Source organism: Aquarana catesbeiana, linkage group LG04 (assembly GCF_042186555.1).
Source record: "Aquarana catesbeiana isolate 2022-GZ linkage group LG04, ASM4218655v1, whole genome shotgun sequence".
Taxonomy (NCBI): domain Eukaryota; kingdom Metazoa; phylum Chordata; class Amphibia; order Anura; family Ranidae; genus Aquarana; species Aquarana catesbeiana.
Window position 1 is genome coordinate 241949353 of NC_133327.1, and position 17442 is coordinate 241966794.

A 17442-nucleotide genomic window follows, 5' to 3' on the forward strand; every position below is an offset into this window, starting at 1 on the left:
GGGTGATGGAGACGGATCAACGAGTCAGCACCATGGAGGATGAGGTGCTGGAACACTCAGCGGCACTCCGCACCCTCCAGACCAAAGTTAAGGCCCTGGAATACAGAGCCGAAGATGCTGAAAACAGGAATAGGAGGAATAACCTCGGCATCGTGGGCCTAGCCGAGGGCGCTGAGGGGAACCATCTGACCACCTTAGTGGAAGACATGCTACGCTCCCTCCTGCCTGAAGCACGCCTGTCCCCCCACTATGCAGTGGAGAGAGCCTATTGTGTCCCTCCTAAACTGGGACCCCCGGGCAATCCGTCAAGGACCCTCATACTTTGTGTACTCAATTTCCGGGATAGGGATGAAATACTCCGTGCATTCCGGACCCTTGGTGACCTCCGCTATCAGAACATCAAACTACTAATATTCCCCGACTATTCAGTGGACACGCAGAAACTCTGGAAATCGTTTGACCAGGTAAAGGCGGCGATGAGAGCCCGTAGCATCCACTACAGTGTGTTGTTTCCAGCGCGCCTGACAGTCCAGGATGGAGAAACTACTCGATTCTTTAATATCTGTATGGCTGGAATCCCTGCTGCATCCTCGCTGACACATGGTATCTTAATTAAAGAAGTCTTTGTTGTACCTTCGTTGGCACCGTAAAAATCCCCTTAAAACCCCCCCTAGCCTTTCTTTCATATATATTGGGATGAGGTGCCTGATTAAGGGGTGCTGTACCATCAACCAGACCAACTTTTTGCTTATGCCCAAGGGGCACTGTTGCACCTGTTGTGCCACATTACATATGTTGCAGCGATACAAGAATGTGCCCCTGACAGTGTCAGGAGAACCAAACGGTGACTTTCTTACACTTACTAAGAGTTGAAATATTTCTTGACCACTGGGGGGGAATGCTGGGAAATACTTCTCTCCCCTGGATTGAATCGGGCTTCCCCCCGGCTCAGTTATTGTCCCAGTGGAAGCCACGGAGGGGTGAACCCCCCCAGATACTTTCCGGAGGGGGCAAACTAGCCGCTTGCACAGGCCCCCCACTTGGCAGCCGGCGTGCCGATACAGTTTAAGGGTTTAAGACCCTCCTCAGTTTTAAGGGGATGGGTTGGGTGGGGAGGGGAGTTGTGCCCCTACGGGGGCTGATCTGTTTATACATTTAGAGACTTTTTAGTTTTGTAGTCATGATCCTATTCCCCGTATTGACCACAGATCCTATGTCCTCCCTTAACATATTATCATGGAACACCAGGGTGATGAACTCACCCACTAAATGAACCCTGGTGTTCCAATTTATTAAATCCTACAACCCACACATATGCATGCTCCAGGAAACACACCTGGTGGACAGTAGAATGATCACCCTCAAAAAACCCTGGGTGGGCTACCATTACCACTCCACTCACTCTAGCTTTGCCAGGGGAGTCAGTATACTGGTGCTCAAGATACTCCCGTTCAGGCTTCTGGACCTAGCCCTAGACCCGGATGGCAGATTTGTCATTATCAACGCCAGGATCCATTCATTAACCTGGACTATTGTTGGTCTGTATCTGCCACCACCGGCTTCCTTACTGCTGTTGAACCAGACCACCAGTAAAATGGGTTTGCCTCTGACAACACTGTTATTTTAGGAGACTTTAATCTAGTCCCTGACTCTGGCATGGACAGGACTAGTTGGCTGGGCAGACACCTACGGGCTGACAGATGTGTGTCGGAGACACCCCCAGGCCCGGGCTTTCACATGTCACTCGGCGTCCCACAAAACATTCTCCTGCATAGACCTGGTCTTTGTGGGGGCCCCTGTCCTGCCGAGAGTCACGGATATAAAAATACTGCCTAGGGGGATATCAGACCATGCACCGCTGTTCCTGAGCCTGGATCTTTCTTTTGCTCTGACAGATAGGTTATGGAGACTCTCCAGATTCTGGGTCTCGGACACAGCGGTGGACGCTTAATTTAGAATTGAGATGGCTGGCTACTGGGCAGCTATTCCTGGCCGACGTCAGGACTGTGTGAGATGCCTTTAAGGCCAACACAAGGGGACATTACCAGACCATAGTTGCCAGGATTTGTTGGGAAAGCAGGGTGGACTTGACGAGGGCTGAGAGTATCTTTGAGCAGGGAGAGAGGTCAGGCAGATTGCTGGCCTGGTTCTCCAGAGAACAATCAGGGGGTATTAGTGTACCACATATCTTGAGCCCCACAGGGGATCTTCTTTACTCCCCTGACGGGATCAACCGATGCTTTGTAGAATTCTACCAAACCCTGTATAGCTCTAGGGCAGACTATAGGGAGGACGACCTGACGGCTTACCTAGAGGACATTGACATACCGGTTCTCAAACCAACTTACCGTAATAGTCTCAATGCTCCCTTCACGGTGGCAGAAATTCTGAAGGCACTCAAGACCATGCAGTCTGGTAAGACGTCGGGGCCTGATGGCATTCCTGTAGAGTTCTACAAGCAGTACACTGCAGAGCTTGCCACCAGACTAGATGGAGGGACTCCCCGACACAATGAGAGAAGTAGTCATAGTGGTGATCCCCAAGCCAGGGAAGGACCATCCCTATGCTCTTCGTACCGCCCTATTTCCCTGCTGAACGTAGACGCCAAGTTGTTGGCTAAAATCCTGGCCAATAGACTTAAAGAGGAAGTAAACCCTGATGGGTTTTACTTCCTCTTTGTTTCCCTGAAAAGGTAAAGCATAATGGGCTACTATGCATCGCATAGTAGCCCATTATGTGTCACTTACCTGACACAGGAGCCTGCGATGTCACGGCTGTCCCTTCTTCCACAAAGCGTCCATCTTCCTTCCGGGTATTGCGGCTCCGGCGCTGTGATTGGCCAGAGCCGCGATTACGTCACTCTCGCGCATGTCTGCGGGAGCTGCCACTTACAATCGCCGTTAGAAATGGCACGCTCAGTGCGCCTGCGCGCCGTTGTCTACAAAGCATGCGCCGTAGACATCGGTGCATGTCTTTTGCAAATATCTCCTAAACCGTGTAGGTTTAGAAGATATTTCTTGCACATACAGGCAAGCCTTAATCTAGGCTTCCCTGTAGGTAAAAGTGGTCTGTAAGGGTTTACAATCACTTTAATACAGTAATAACTGCACTGATACACCCAGACCAGACGGGTTTCATTCCGGGTAGGAGAACGGATATCAATATCAGACGGATCCTCACACATATTGATAGAGCCCAAACGGAAACAGCAGGAGTGGTGGCCTCACTGGACGCGGAGAAGGCTTTCAACTCCGTCAAGTGGGGCTAACTTACTCTCCAGATTCGGGTTTGGCCCAGGATTCATGAAATGGCTGCGGATGCTGTAAAAAAGCCCAAAAGCTAGAATCCTCTTGGAGGCATTCGAGCTGGGCCCGGGTACACGACAGGGGTGCCCCCTCTCCACGGGACTGTTTGCCCTTGCACTAAAACCCCTGGCTATACTGCTTAGGGTGGAAGGGAAGTTTCGTGGGATAGAGATAGGCCCGATCGAGGAAAAACTGTAGCTCAGCGAAGCTGGCCCCCCTACAATCAGCACAAATAAAAACTCAAGTGTGTTTCTTTAGTGCTACGTTTGTGCTGTTTTGTGCTGTAAAAATTTACATTTGTGCTGCTTTTATTTTTAAGATATTAGCAATTGTTTTTTCCAGACTATGACATCACCTAGCCCCCCTACAACGCCCAAATGACACAAAACTGGTCTTGTTGGTTAGTGCTACGTTTGTGCTGTTTTGTGCTGCTAAAAATTCCATTCTATCTTTTATCGTTTTTGCGTTATTAATGATTTATTAAAGGTCACCAAAGGTCAGTCAGCCCCCCTACAACGCCCAAATGACACAAAACTGGTCTCGTTGGTTAGTGCTACGTTTGTGCTGTTTTGTGCTGCTAACATTTCCGTTCTATCTTTTATCGTTTTTGCGTTATTAATGATTTATTAAAGGTCACCAAAGGTCAGTCAGCCCCCCTACAATGCCCAAATGACACGAAACTGGTCTCATTGGTTAGTGCTATGTTTGTGCTGGTTTGTGCTGCTAAAATTTTTATTTGTGCTGTTATGGTTTTTAAGTTATAACAGTTTTTTTTTTTTTTCAAACCCCACTCACTTTGCCCACCCTACAATCAGCACAAATAAAAACTCAAGTGTGTTTCTTTAGTGCTACATTTGTGCTGTTTTGTGCTGCTAAAATTTCCGTTCTACCTTTTATCGTTTTTGCGTTATTAATGATTTATTAAAGGTCACCAAAGGTCAGTCAGCCCCCCTACAACGCCCAAATGACACAAAACTGGTCTCGTTGGTTAGTGCTACGTTTGTGCTGTTTTGTGCTGCTAACATTTCCGTTCTATCTTTTATCGTTTTTGCGTTATAATTGATTTATTAAAGGTCACCAAAGGTCACTCAGCCCCCCTATAATGCCCAAATGACACAAAACTGGTCTCGTTGGTTAGTGCTATGTTTGTGCTGTTTTGTGCTGCTAAAATTTCTGTTCTATCTTTTATCGTTTTCTCGTTATTAATGATTTATTAAAGGTCACCAAAGGTCAGTCAGCCCCCCAACAATGCCCAAATGACACGAAACTGGTCTCGTTGGTTAGTGCTACGTTTGTGCTGGTTTGTGCTGCTAAAATTTTTATTTGTGCTGTTATGGTTTTTAAGTTATAACAGTTTTTTTTTTCAAACCCCACTCACTTTGCCCACCCTACAATCAGCACAAATAAAAACTCAAGTGTGTTTCTTTAGTGCTACATTTGTGCTGCTAAAATTTATGTCCTACCTTTTATCGTTTTTGCGTTATTAATGATTTATTAAAGGTCACCAAAGGTCACTCAGCCCCCCTACTACACCCAAATGACACAAAACTGGTCTCGTTGGTTAATGCCAAATTTTTATTTGTGCTGTTATGGTTTTTTAGTTATAACAGCTTGTTTTTATATTTGTGCTTTTTTGTGTCATAATAATAAAAATTTGTGCTGCTTTTTTTTTAAGATAATAGCAATTTGTTTTTTTCCAGATGATGACATCACCCCGCTCTCCTGTCACGTACCTGGTTAGTGAGCTCCTGGTTAGAAAGCAGTCATGGGAGCACAGTGAGGTATGAGTGTCTGTGATCAGTCCAGTAGACTGCGTGGTGGCAGCAGTCAGCAGGTGGATGTGGCGGCAGAACCAGCTGGTGGCAGATGAGCTGGCACTGAGCTTGGCTGGTGGCAGACTGTGGGTAAGCAGCTGGAAGCAGGAGACAGATGAGACCTTGCTGGGCTGAAGAGCTATAGCAGGCTGGATGAGCAGGATGCAGGGTCAGATGAGCCGGGTCCATAATGGCCAGGCAGATCAGGCATAGACGGCACACAACAAGATAGTCGGGTCACAAACCAAGTCAGCAACAGGTGGTAGATCAGGCAAGAAGAGAAGGCAGAAGCAGAATCCAGAGACAAGCCAAGGTCAGGGCTGGTAGCAGTCAAACGGAGGTCAGGAGTAGGGATGAGCCGAACACCCCCCTGTTCGGTTCGCACCAGAACATGCGAACAGGAAAAAAGTTTGCTCGAACACGCGAACACCGTTAAAGTCTATGGGACATGAACATGAATAATCAAAAGTGCTAATTTTAAAGGCTTATATGCAAGTTATTGTCATAAAAAGTGTTTGGGGACCCGGGTCCTGCCCCAGGGGACATGGATCAATGCAAAAAAAAAGTTTTAAAAACGTTTTTTCAGGAGCAGTGATTTTAATAATGCTTAAAGTCAAACAATAAGAGTGTAATATCCCTTTAAATTTCGTACCTGGGGGGTGTCTATAGTATGCCTGTAAAGGGGCGCATGTTTCCTGTGTTTAGAACAGTCTGACAGCAAAATGACGTTTCGAAGGAAAAAAAGCCATTTAAAACTACCCGCGGCTATTGCATTGCCGACAATACACATAGAAGTTCATTGATAAAAACGGCATGGGAATTCCCCACAGGGAAATCCCGAACCAAAATTAAAAAAAAAAATGACGTGGGAGTCCCCCTAAATTCCATACCAGGCCCTTTAGGTCTGATATGGATATTAAGGGGAACCCCGGCCAAAATTAAAAAAAAAAAATGACGTGGGGTTCCCCCTAAATTCCATACCAGACCCTTCAGGTCTGGTATGGATTTTAAGGGGAACCCCGCGCCAAAAAAAACAAAAACAAAGGCCGCAGGAAAAGAGGGGGGGACGAGAGTGCGGCCCCCCCCTCCTGAACCGTACCAGGCCACATGCCCTCAACATTGGGAGGGTGCTTTGGGGTAGCCCCCCAAAACACCTTGCCCCCATGTTGATGAGGACAAGGGCCTCATCCCCACAACCCTGGCCGGTGGTTGTGGGGGTCTGCAGGTGGGGTTATCGGAATCTGGAAGCCCCCTTTAACAAGGGGACCCCCAGATCCCGGCCCCCCCCCTGTGTGAAATGGTAAGGGGGTACTTACCCCTACCATTTCACAAAAAAACTGTCAAAAATGTTAAAAATGACAAGAGACAGTTTTTGACAATTCCTTTATTTAAATGCTTCTTCTTTCTTCCTTCATCTTCTTCTGGTTCTTCTGGTTCTTCTGGCTCTTCTGGTTCTTCCTCCAGCGTTCTCGTCCAGCATCTCCTCCGCGGCGTCTTCTATCTTCTTCTCCTCAGGCCGTTCCGCACCGATGGCATGAGGGGAGGCTCCCGCTCTTCTCTTCATCTTCTTCTTCATCCTCTTCTCTTCTTCCTTCCTCTCTTCTTCTCTTCTTCATTTTCTTCTCTGGGCCGCTCCGCACCCATGCTGTCATGAAGGGAGGCTCCCGCTGTGTGACGGCGTCTCTTCGTCTGACGGCTCTTAAATAACGGGGGCGGGGCCACCCGGTGACCCCGCCCCCCTCTGACGCACGGTGACTCGACGGGACTTCCCTGTGACGTCACGGGGAATGCCACAGGGAAGTTCCGTCATGTCCCGTGCGTCAGAGGGGGCGGGGCCACCCAGTTATTTAAGAGCCGTCAGACGAAGAGACGCCGTCACAGAATGGAAAGTAAATAGGCACAAATCAACACAAACGTGGCACTAACCAACCAGCCTGTTTTCATTTTGTTTGGCTGCTGTAGGGGGTGTCAGGGAAGGCTTTCGCATAGCACAAATGATGTCTCCCTGTACATACATATGCATATGCACATGCGCAGACTGGCAACTGGCTGGGCAGATGAGCGTGAGCCTGTCACCAATGCTGGCACCAGACAGACTATTTAAACAGGCTGCAATTTGGTGTGCCGCTTCTGAGTGTTCATTCCTGATTCCTGTGTTTGACCTCTGATCCTAACCCAGCTTGCTCCTGACCTCCATTTGACTGCTACCCGCCCTGACCTTGGCTTGTCTCTGGATTCTGCTTCTGCCTTCTCTTCTTGCCTGATCTACCTCCTGTTGCTGACTTGGTTTGTGACCCGATTATCCTGTTGTGTGCCGTCTATGCCTGATCTGCCTGACCATTATGGATCCGGCTCATCTGACCCTGCATCCTGCTCATCCAGCCTGCTACAGCTCTTCAGCCCAGCAAGGTCTCATCTGTCTCCTGCTTCCAGCTGCTTACCCACAGTCTGCCACCAGCCAAGCTCAGTGCCAGCTCATCTGCCACCAGCTGGTTCTGCCGCCACATCCACATGCTGACTGCTTCCACCATGCAGTCTACTGGACTGATCACAGGCACTCATACCTCACTGTGCTCCCATGGCTGCTTTCTAACCAGGAGCTCACTAACCAGGTATGTGACAGGAGAGCGGGGTGATGTCATCATCTGGAAAAAACAAATTGCTATTATCTTAAAAATAAAAGCAGCACGAATTTTTATTATTATGACACAAAAAAGCACAAATATAAAAACAAGCTGTTACAACTAAAAAACCATAACAGCACAAATAAAAATTTTAGCAGCACAAACCAGCACAAATGAGGCATTAACCAACGAGACCAGTTTTGTGTCATTTGGGTGTTGTAGGGGGGCTGACTGACCTTTGGTGACCTTTAATAAATCATTAATAACGCGAAAACGATAAAAGATAGAACGGAAATTTTAGCAGCACAAAACAGCACAAACGTAGCACTAACCAACGAGACCAGTTTTGTGTCATTTGGGCATTATAGGGGGGCTGAGTGACCTTTGGTGACCTTTAATAAATCATTAATAACGCAAAAATGATAAAAGGTAGAACGGAAATTTGAGCAGCACAAAACAGCACAAATGTAGCACTAAAGAAACACACTTGAGTTTTTATTTTTGCTGATTGTAGGGTGGGCAAAGTGAGTGGGGTTTGAAAAAAATAATAAACTGTTATAACTTAAAAACCATAACAGCACAAATAAAAAATTTAGCAGCACAAACCAGCACAAACGTAGCACTAACCAACTAGACCAGTTTCGTGTTATTTGGGCGTTGTAGGGGGGCTGACTGACCTTTGGTGACCTTTAATAAATCATTAATAATGAAAAAACGATAAAAGATAGAACGGAAATGTTAGCAGCACAAAACAGCACAAACGTAGCACTAACCAACGAGACCAGTTTTGCGTCATTTGGGCATTGTAGGGGGGCTGACTGACCTTTGGTGACCTTTAATAAATCATTAATAACGCAAAAACGATAAAAGATAGAATGGAATTTTTAGCAGCACAAAACAGCACAAACGTAGCACTAACCAACGAGACCAGTTTCGTGTCATTTGGGCATTGTAGGGGGGCTGACTGACCATTGGTGACCTTTAATAAATCATTAATAACGCAAAAACGATAAAAGATAGAACGGAATTTTTAGCAGCACAAAACAGCACAAACGTAGCACTAACCAACAAGACCAGTTTTGTGTCATTTGGGTGTTGTAGGGGGGCTAGGTGATGTCACAGTCTGGAAAAAACAATTGCTAATATCTTAAAAATAAAAGCAGCACAAATGTAAATTTTTACGGCACAAAACAGCACAAACGTAGCACTAAAGAAACACACTTGAGTTTTTATTTGTGCTGATTGTAGGGGGGCCAGCTTCGCTGAGCTAAAAACTGTCACTGTATGCAGATGACGCCCTGCTATGTCTGGCAGATGCCTCATCCTCCTTACAAACAGCGTTGTCCCTCTTCAGCCAATTTGGCCGCTACTCAGTCATACGCATTAATTGGGACAAATCGGTTCCCTTTCAGCTGCACCCCTCAGTTCTTCAAAATGCGACGCACACGCCACGTAAATGGGTAGAGGAATTCACTTACCTAGGCATTAAAATTAGTAGCAGAACGGAAAAGTATGTGGAAAACAATATGCAACCTCTTATGACACAAATGACGGCCAAATGTGTGGTATGGCGTTCACTCCCCCTAACACCTGTAGGCAGGGTCAACCTGTTAAAAATGGTCTATCTACCGAAATACTTGTATTTCTTTAGAAATTCCCCGTTACACATCCCCAAGTCCTCTTTTAGGAGACTGGAGGCTGGGAGACCCCCAGAGTGGCAATAATAGATATTGTATCTCCCAAACTTCCAACTATACTATTGGGCAGCCGTCCTTGTCACGGTATGCTGGTGGTTCTCCCAGCCCAGGCAGAATCCAGCTACCACATTGGAGGCGGCAATACTGGGCTCCTATGCAGCCTTAAGTAACCTTAAGTAACCTGGTATTCAGAGGCCTGAAGGCCAGTCCCTTTATGACATCCCTCATTCCTAGTCCTTCAGATACTGGCAGTTAAGACATGCCTTTGGGGCTCAATTTACTGAACCCTTGACCCTAGAATCAGACTCTATCGAGTGTCTCCTGGCCTCCAATGTGATGGGGAAGCCTCTCTCCTCCCTGTATTTATACCTAATAGTAACGTATGACACCAAACTAACTAGATCTTGGGATAAGTGTGGAGGGCTGATGTTCCATCCCTGGGAGAGGAAGAATGGGAAGAGTGCCTCTCCACGTATATACCCTCCATGGTTGCAGCTAAAGACAGATTTGTAATAGCCCCTATGTAGGAACTTAAGTTCCTACATAGGGGCTATTACACCCGCAAAAACTGACTTGCATTAACCCTCAACGGGACTCAAACTGTCAAAGATGCAAACAAGAGGTAGGAACGTTCTGGCACATGGTCTGGTCCTGTCCCAAACTACAACCCTATTGGGCGGCAGTGGCCTCCACACTGAGTGAAATAAGTGGGACGAAGGTGCAGGTGGACCCACAGACCCTATTACTAAGCCATGTGGAAGACATAGAAGGGGATAGATATTGTAAACTATGTCTGAACTTCTCACTATACTATGCTAGACGGGAGATACTGCTGAAATGGAAGTCGGAGGAACCCCCTACCCACGCCTCTTGGCAAACCTCTGTAAACTCTGTGCTGCCCTTGTACAAACTCACATACAAGAGCAGACAGTGTCCAGGGAAGTTTGATAAAGTATGGTCCACATGGATAGATACTTGTGGCTAATACCTGGACTCCCCCTTCCCATAAGTACTGATGGATTAATCATTCTCTAGTTGTTACCCCCCACCACCTTCCCTCCCCTCCCTCCCCTGTCCTTCACGCTATCCATTCTTATGTGACTGCTATGTCTAAGGTACACGAGATGTTACAGTGATAATGGTTAGGATTACTCACCAAAGATAGATAGGGTCTTGACACACCTGGGATTGAAACTGCCAAACAGGAGGTAATTCCCGCTAGGAAATGTAACTATTGATGCCTGTTCAAGGTTCAAAAAGTGACTTGAAAAAGTCACGTGTCGGGTGACGCAACGCGTAGGAGGAGTCAGTGACGTACAGCATCGAGGCTGTTCAACAACTCGATACTAGCGGTGTGAAGACTCACCCCGCCCCAATCGGCCGATTGTTTCTATCCAGGCAATTAACTATCCAGGTTCATGTGAGTGTATCCAGTGAAGTCTTTCTAGTTTAAAGCAATCCATACTTCGTTCATTGCACAATGATGTCTCCTCTTTTTTATTACATGTATCCTTGGTAATTGAGAACATTCATCTATACGCCCTTTACTTTATACAGCAGTATAAGGGAACTTTGTGAACAGACTTAATTTTGGCACATATGGGATTTTGTTCAGCAGCCTATATAAGTGCAGCGTATAATCTTCTGCAATTAAGAACGGCTATCAACATAGAGCTTCAAGCTATAATAATATTATAAGAGGAGTTTGAATAGACTAGATATTGGACGGTATATATAGCAGTCATTCATCTTTTACAGGTGGTAACCTGCGGTTTATCTATTTATCTATTTGTGGAGCATATGATTATGATTTAGAGGCTATATGTTTTCTGACCACACCATAATTTATTTTTATATTTTTATTGACACTTAGAGGGATTGATTTATTTACCATTTTTTGCACTGGATTTAATATTGATTGGAAGGTTAATATTACCGCAACACATTATTTCACTTGTTACTCACTATAGGTGTCTGAACACTTTTTAAGTTTTGCAACTTTTATTATTTGGTTTTCTTCCAGACACAAGTTTTTTGTATTTTCACAGTTTTGTAATTTTTTAGTAATAGTTTAGTCTCATTTAAATCCATTTCAGCGCTTTAGTATATTATTGAAATTTTCACATTTTTTGCTTGATGGTGTGTTCCTTGACATTCACGCTGGTTCTGGCCGACTTCCTGGTGGCCACAGGACTGCACAACGGATCCCTTGCCATTCCACTGATGCCTGGATAATGGTCCCAGATGCCTGGAGAGTTATCACTTCGATCACACAGATGAGCTTGACATTCATTTAATTCTTGTGAGTGTTACATTTCCTTTGCAATTAAAACTTTTCTTAAATACGAGGTTGCACTTTCTGTGTTTTCCCTTCCTCCTTGTCTGTTCACAGAGCTGGCTTTCTTTGAGGATAGCTGCCACCATTCATTTTAAGGACTGATCCTTCAAAGGACTAATGGACTTTTCTTGTTATTTTTCTATTGGTTCATTACTATATGCTTACAGTTACTCCATCCCTGTGCTTACAATTTCCTTTCTTATGTTTGTGCCTTGACATCAGACTAGGACTCCTTTCCAAGGTTGAAGGTCAAAGTCTGATGCTTTCAACTTTCTGTGCTCCACTCATGAGCGGTCTTTTGAAAACTATTGGATTTCAGACAGGCATCGTTTCCACTCCCAAATCTAGAAATTTGGAGTATGTTCAAATTCTTTTTTTTGGGAACTGTCGCCCATTGATCTGTGAGCCCCCCAAGAGTATGGCCAAACATAATATTGTATGGTGAGTTGTCTGTAGAAGAATGTACTGTATGGTTCTTTAGAACAAAAACAACTAGCTGTGTTTATCTGCTTAAAAAGCCTCCTTATCAGTGAAGTCCAGGGTAGCACTATTAACACAGGTAAACAGCTGTAGGGATCCCAGCAGGGGCGGGGCAATGGGTCAATTGCCCCCTCCGAGAATGCTGGGGAGAGGGAAGGCAGCTGGGTCCGCGGGAGAGAGAGAGCGGACGGCCGGGCAGGTGACAGTCTGAGACTGACTGTCAGTCTCAGACTATCACCAGCCCCCCCGGCCGTCCGCTCTCTCACCCGCCCACTGTCAGTCACTGACAGTGGGCGGGTGAGAGAGCGGACGGCCGGGGGAGGCTGGTGACAGTCTAAGCCTGACAGTGGGGTGGGCGGATGAGAGCGGACGGCCGGGCTGGCCGTTGGTGACATTTAGAGAGCGGCCGGGCTGCTGGCCAATCAGGGAGCCGGCGGGCGGGGGAGCAGAGAGATGACATCATCTCTCACCGCCCGCCCTGCATCCCTGCAGTTCCGCCCTCACTGTGGAGGTAGCTACGGGCAGCAGAGAGATTACATCATCTCTCTGCTGCCTGACTGGTAATCTGCTGCCTCACCCTCTGGGATACAGAAAGTGACAATTGTAGCTGTAGCAGGCAAGTGACAATCTTCATCTGGTGGCAGGCGACATGGCAAGTGACAATCCGCAATGTGTGGCAGGCGACGTGACAATCAGCATCTGGTGGCAAGGTGACGTGGCAAGTGACAATCCGTATCTGGTGGCAGGTGACGTGGCAAGTGACAATCTGCATCTGGTGGCAGGTGACGTGGCAAGTGACAAACCGCATCTAGTGGCTGGTGACATGGCAAGTGACAATCCGCATCTGGTGGCAGGTGACGTGGCAAGTGACAAACCGCATCTGGTGGCAGGTGACGTGGCAAGTGACAATTGTAGCAGGCAAGTGACAATCTGCATCTGGGGGCAGGTGACGTGGAAAGTGACAATCCGCAATGTGTGACAGGGGATGTGGCAAGTGACAATCCGCAATGTGTGGCAGGTGACGTGGCAAGGTGACAATCTGCATCTGGTGGCAGGCGATGTGGCAAGTGACAATTGTAGCAGGAAAGTGACAATCCACATCTGGGGGCAGGTGACATGGCAAGTGACAATCTGCAACGTGTGGCAGGTGAAGTGGCAAGTGACAATCTGCAACGTGTGGCAGGTGAAGTGGCAAGTGACAATCCGCATCTGGTGGCAGGCAACGTGGCAAGTGACACGCTTGGGGCTCCCACTGATTCTGCATTATGGTGAGTTGAACTATTTCATTTTATATAACAATGTAATAATAGAAAAAATGCGCTTCAATCATCCTGACACCATAACAACCATGGTGCTGTGATGATTGAAGCGCCAACACCAGCCATTTCCCTGAAAAATTCCCCCCCAAAAAACGTATTTTCTGGCAGTGCCCCTCCCGAGACTAGACTCTGGATCCGCCCATGGATCCCAGGCACAAGAACAAAGCACCACCTCACTGGAACTGCAGCACTGTTATCAAGTTTCATGCCATTTGGCCATTTGCTAGCTGCCCGCACATGTTCTGACATTGGAGGGCCACGTATGTGCCTGTTGATCACTTTCCCAGCTACCTCTGCCTTGCAATATTGTGGCTTCTCTGAGATGCTGAGTGAGGGAAGCAGAGAAATGTATCTTCCCTGAGCATGTCCAGGAACCCAGGAAGTTGTAGGAAAATGAATTAAATGGGCTTGCATTATCTGAGCATGGTGAGTAAATGGGCACTCTGCCACACTGTCTCTCTTGGCTGACAGAACAATACAAAGAACAGCTCCACATTGCCTTGTGTCCAGAGGGATGTGATAAATTTGGTATCAAGAGGCCAACTTGGGAGTCTTAGCTAAAGGGCTGAAGCCTCTGCTGCTGATCAGTGTGAACACAATAAGGCTTCTTTAATAGGAAAGTGCAGTAGTTTAGTTAACTGTAGCCAAATATCTGAAAAGGAACCTGGTTACCATAGGTTAGTGCACCTGAAAATTGCACTTTGCATTGCTTTACTATGTATTTTTTAAGTTTAAGCACTCAAGTAAATCTTTCTGCTAAATCATCAAATATTCCTCTGACTAAATTTTGAAAATGTTTTGAAAAATAACCATTAAGCATTGCAATATACAGTATATTGGTGCTAGGGGCATAAACTTTAATAGAAATACCAATATTCAAAATAATAATTGATAAAAAAAAATCAAGGAATTCCTATATAGGCATTTGAGAATGGGTAAGTATTTGACCTCAAGGGGTGCAGTGCTTGCCTATGGTAATGATATATTAGGCACAGGTCCAGTTCTTCCCTGAGTAGGGTTTTTGGCTGCCCACATTAAGGGTATTGCTACACCACTGATAATATCTCTTGTGTGCTTTAGCTAGGCAGTCATGCTGACTGTGATCCTATAAAACTTTAACCTCTGAAAACACCTTGATAATTTAACGAACATCAAATACAACAAGCAGATGTGCACACTGTTAACTGACCTTTTTGGGGTTTTTTTTAGATTTGCCTAACAGTTATTTATTAACTGACTGTTCTAAGAAAACATGAACATGAAGCTTAGTTGTTATCGAGTATGCTAAATCTAGCGCCACTTACCTTTTGTGAAGTGATTCTGTGTAGCTGGTTTAGAAAAAAACTAGAACAACAAAAATATTGTTACGTGCATTTTTATTCTTTGTGTTTTCAAACTGAAAATATTAATGTACTTGCCTTGGAAGGTGGATAGGATACATGCCCATATCTATGGCTAGGTTCACACTTTTGCGGGTGGTTGCCGCTGTGGAACTGCACCTGTTCCTGTACCTGCAACCAGACAAAAACGCGCTGCCAGATTTGTGAGAGTACCATTAATCCTAATGGCACCCCCACGCAGTGGAAACCCAATGCAGTTTCCCGCACTGGGAACTGCTCTAATCTATGCAGTTTTTGTGCAGCTGCGTTTTCTGAAAAGGTGCAGGGACCTTTTCCCAGCATTTTCAGTGGATGCAGCACTCAATCCAAATGAATGGGCTGGTGTGCACAAGAAAATGCAGCTGCAGGGAAACTGCATATATATGAACCAAGTGTAAGGCAGGCAATGCTTCATTATACACATTTTCCTTGCAGGCAACACATAGGGTTGCACATCTTCGTAGGTTGTAGTGGATCACAATGCATATTCTATGGTAGCAGAAAACTGCCATACATGTTTTCCTGACATCTACATCTTAGAAAATGCGTATAAATAACCTCAAAGGATTGCAAGTCAATTAGAGGAGCAATATTTGCAACTACCTTCATCCTTAACTGCAATAATACAACCATAATATAAAGAATCTTATGCTGCATTCAGCGGGCGGCATTGTCTTGATTCCGCCTCATGATTTTAAATCGCTAACAAACGTGTTTGCGATGCCATTACTTCTAATGGCACCCCAAACTTGCCGTGACTTTGCCCCGATTGTCGTGTTGCAAATCGCGCTGCAATCGCAACGTGTGGCACTTTTCATTTAAAAAGGAACATGAGCTTCTTTTGAGCAACTGTGTAGAGTGTTGCAATTTGTCGCAATTGCAGCATCATTTACTGGGGTGCCATTAGAAGTAATTGCTACGTAAACGTGTCCCATGTTTTGTAGCCATTTCAAGTCGCGGGGTGGAATCAAGGTGGTTCCCCCACGATCATGTGGGAATGCAGCCTTTAGTGTCAGGTTAAAGAAAAGTTGTGGTCCAGGCTCCATAAAGCAGGCACCTCCAGGTTGGTCACAATCATCTTCAGAGCACACTGAGATTCCCAAAACCAGGCTTTATTATGTTAACATCAGCCACAGCTTCCATAGTCGAACTCTGGCCTACCTCATTGCACGCCTGCATCTTCCTGTTGGCCAACAAAAGCAATGCACAGCCTCTTTAGCCAACAGGAAAGCGAATAGGTGAGAAGAAGCCACATTTTTTTCAAATTTTGACCATGGTAAATATGGTTGCTATTTACATAACAAAGCGTCCCAAGTTTGAGATCCCAAATTTTTCTAATAATTATCTCAGGATGTGAGCAACACTGGATGTGAGCAACACTATACAAAGTAAGGTGCGCCCACAGGGTAGGTTCCAAACTGGGTACTAGAGGATTCAAACCTTCCTGCTATGTGAAATATCAAACAACACATTATTTCAAACAACATATCAGGATAGAGATTTGCTTGGCAGTCTGTAAGCGCATAAAGCAAACGATGGACCTCACAAGATTATTAATCTCCACAAATACTCATCTTGCTCGGGTTACCGTGTTTGGACGCATATACACCCAGTTACAAGTATTTGGCATCTCAAATGCCACTAAATTACCATCCTGAACGTAATTTTCTGCTTTCACAAAAATGCTTCTAACCTCAACTGCTTCTAAACTACTATAAATGCCTGAGCGTACCCATCAGATAACATAGAGGAGTGTTCAGGGGCTGCTGAAATAAAAAACGCCCAAATGCTCCAAAAACATCAGTTTACCAGCTGCAGTGTACACGAGGCCTAAACCTTGAGATCAATTTGTACATGTTTATAGTTACTACCAATTATTTCTTGTTGGTTTCCTAAGCCCTATAACTACCGTGTTTCCCCAAAAATAAGCCGGATCTTATATTAATTTTGACAAAAAAAGACACAGTAGGGCTTATTTTCGGGGTAGGTCTTATCATGCCATGTGCTGTCTCTCTCCCTCCCATTCACAAATCCCTTGTGTAAAAGTGCTTGTAGAATGTTGGTATCATGCAATGCAAAACTGCTGCATGCTGAGATGTAGTGCCATATACCTTCTTATATCGCCTGTGACATGCCGGAGGTCTGCAGAGGGAGGGGGGCTGAGATCCCCGCTGACATCTTGGAGAGGGAGAGATTAGCTGAGTGCATCTTGTCACTTCCTTAGCCTGCCGAACCTCTCCTCCCTGCTCTAAGCACTGTAGGGGGGGCGAATCCCTCGCTGACAGCTGGGAGGAGAGGAGCAGATCAGCTGATTGCAGAGCGTCTGTATTCCGAAGGTACTTGGCACAATTGACACACACAGTCTGCACTATACACTACTGCAATGGAGTAGCGTATACACTATACACACAAGCACTCTACACTAGGGCTTATTTTGGGGTAGAGCTTATATTGCAGCCCTTCCCGAAAATCGCAGTAGGTCTTAT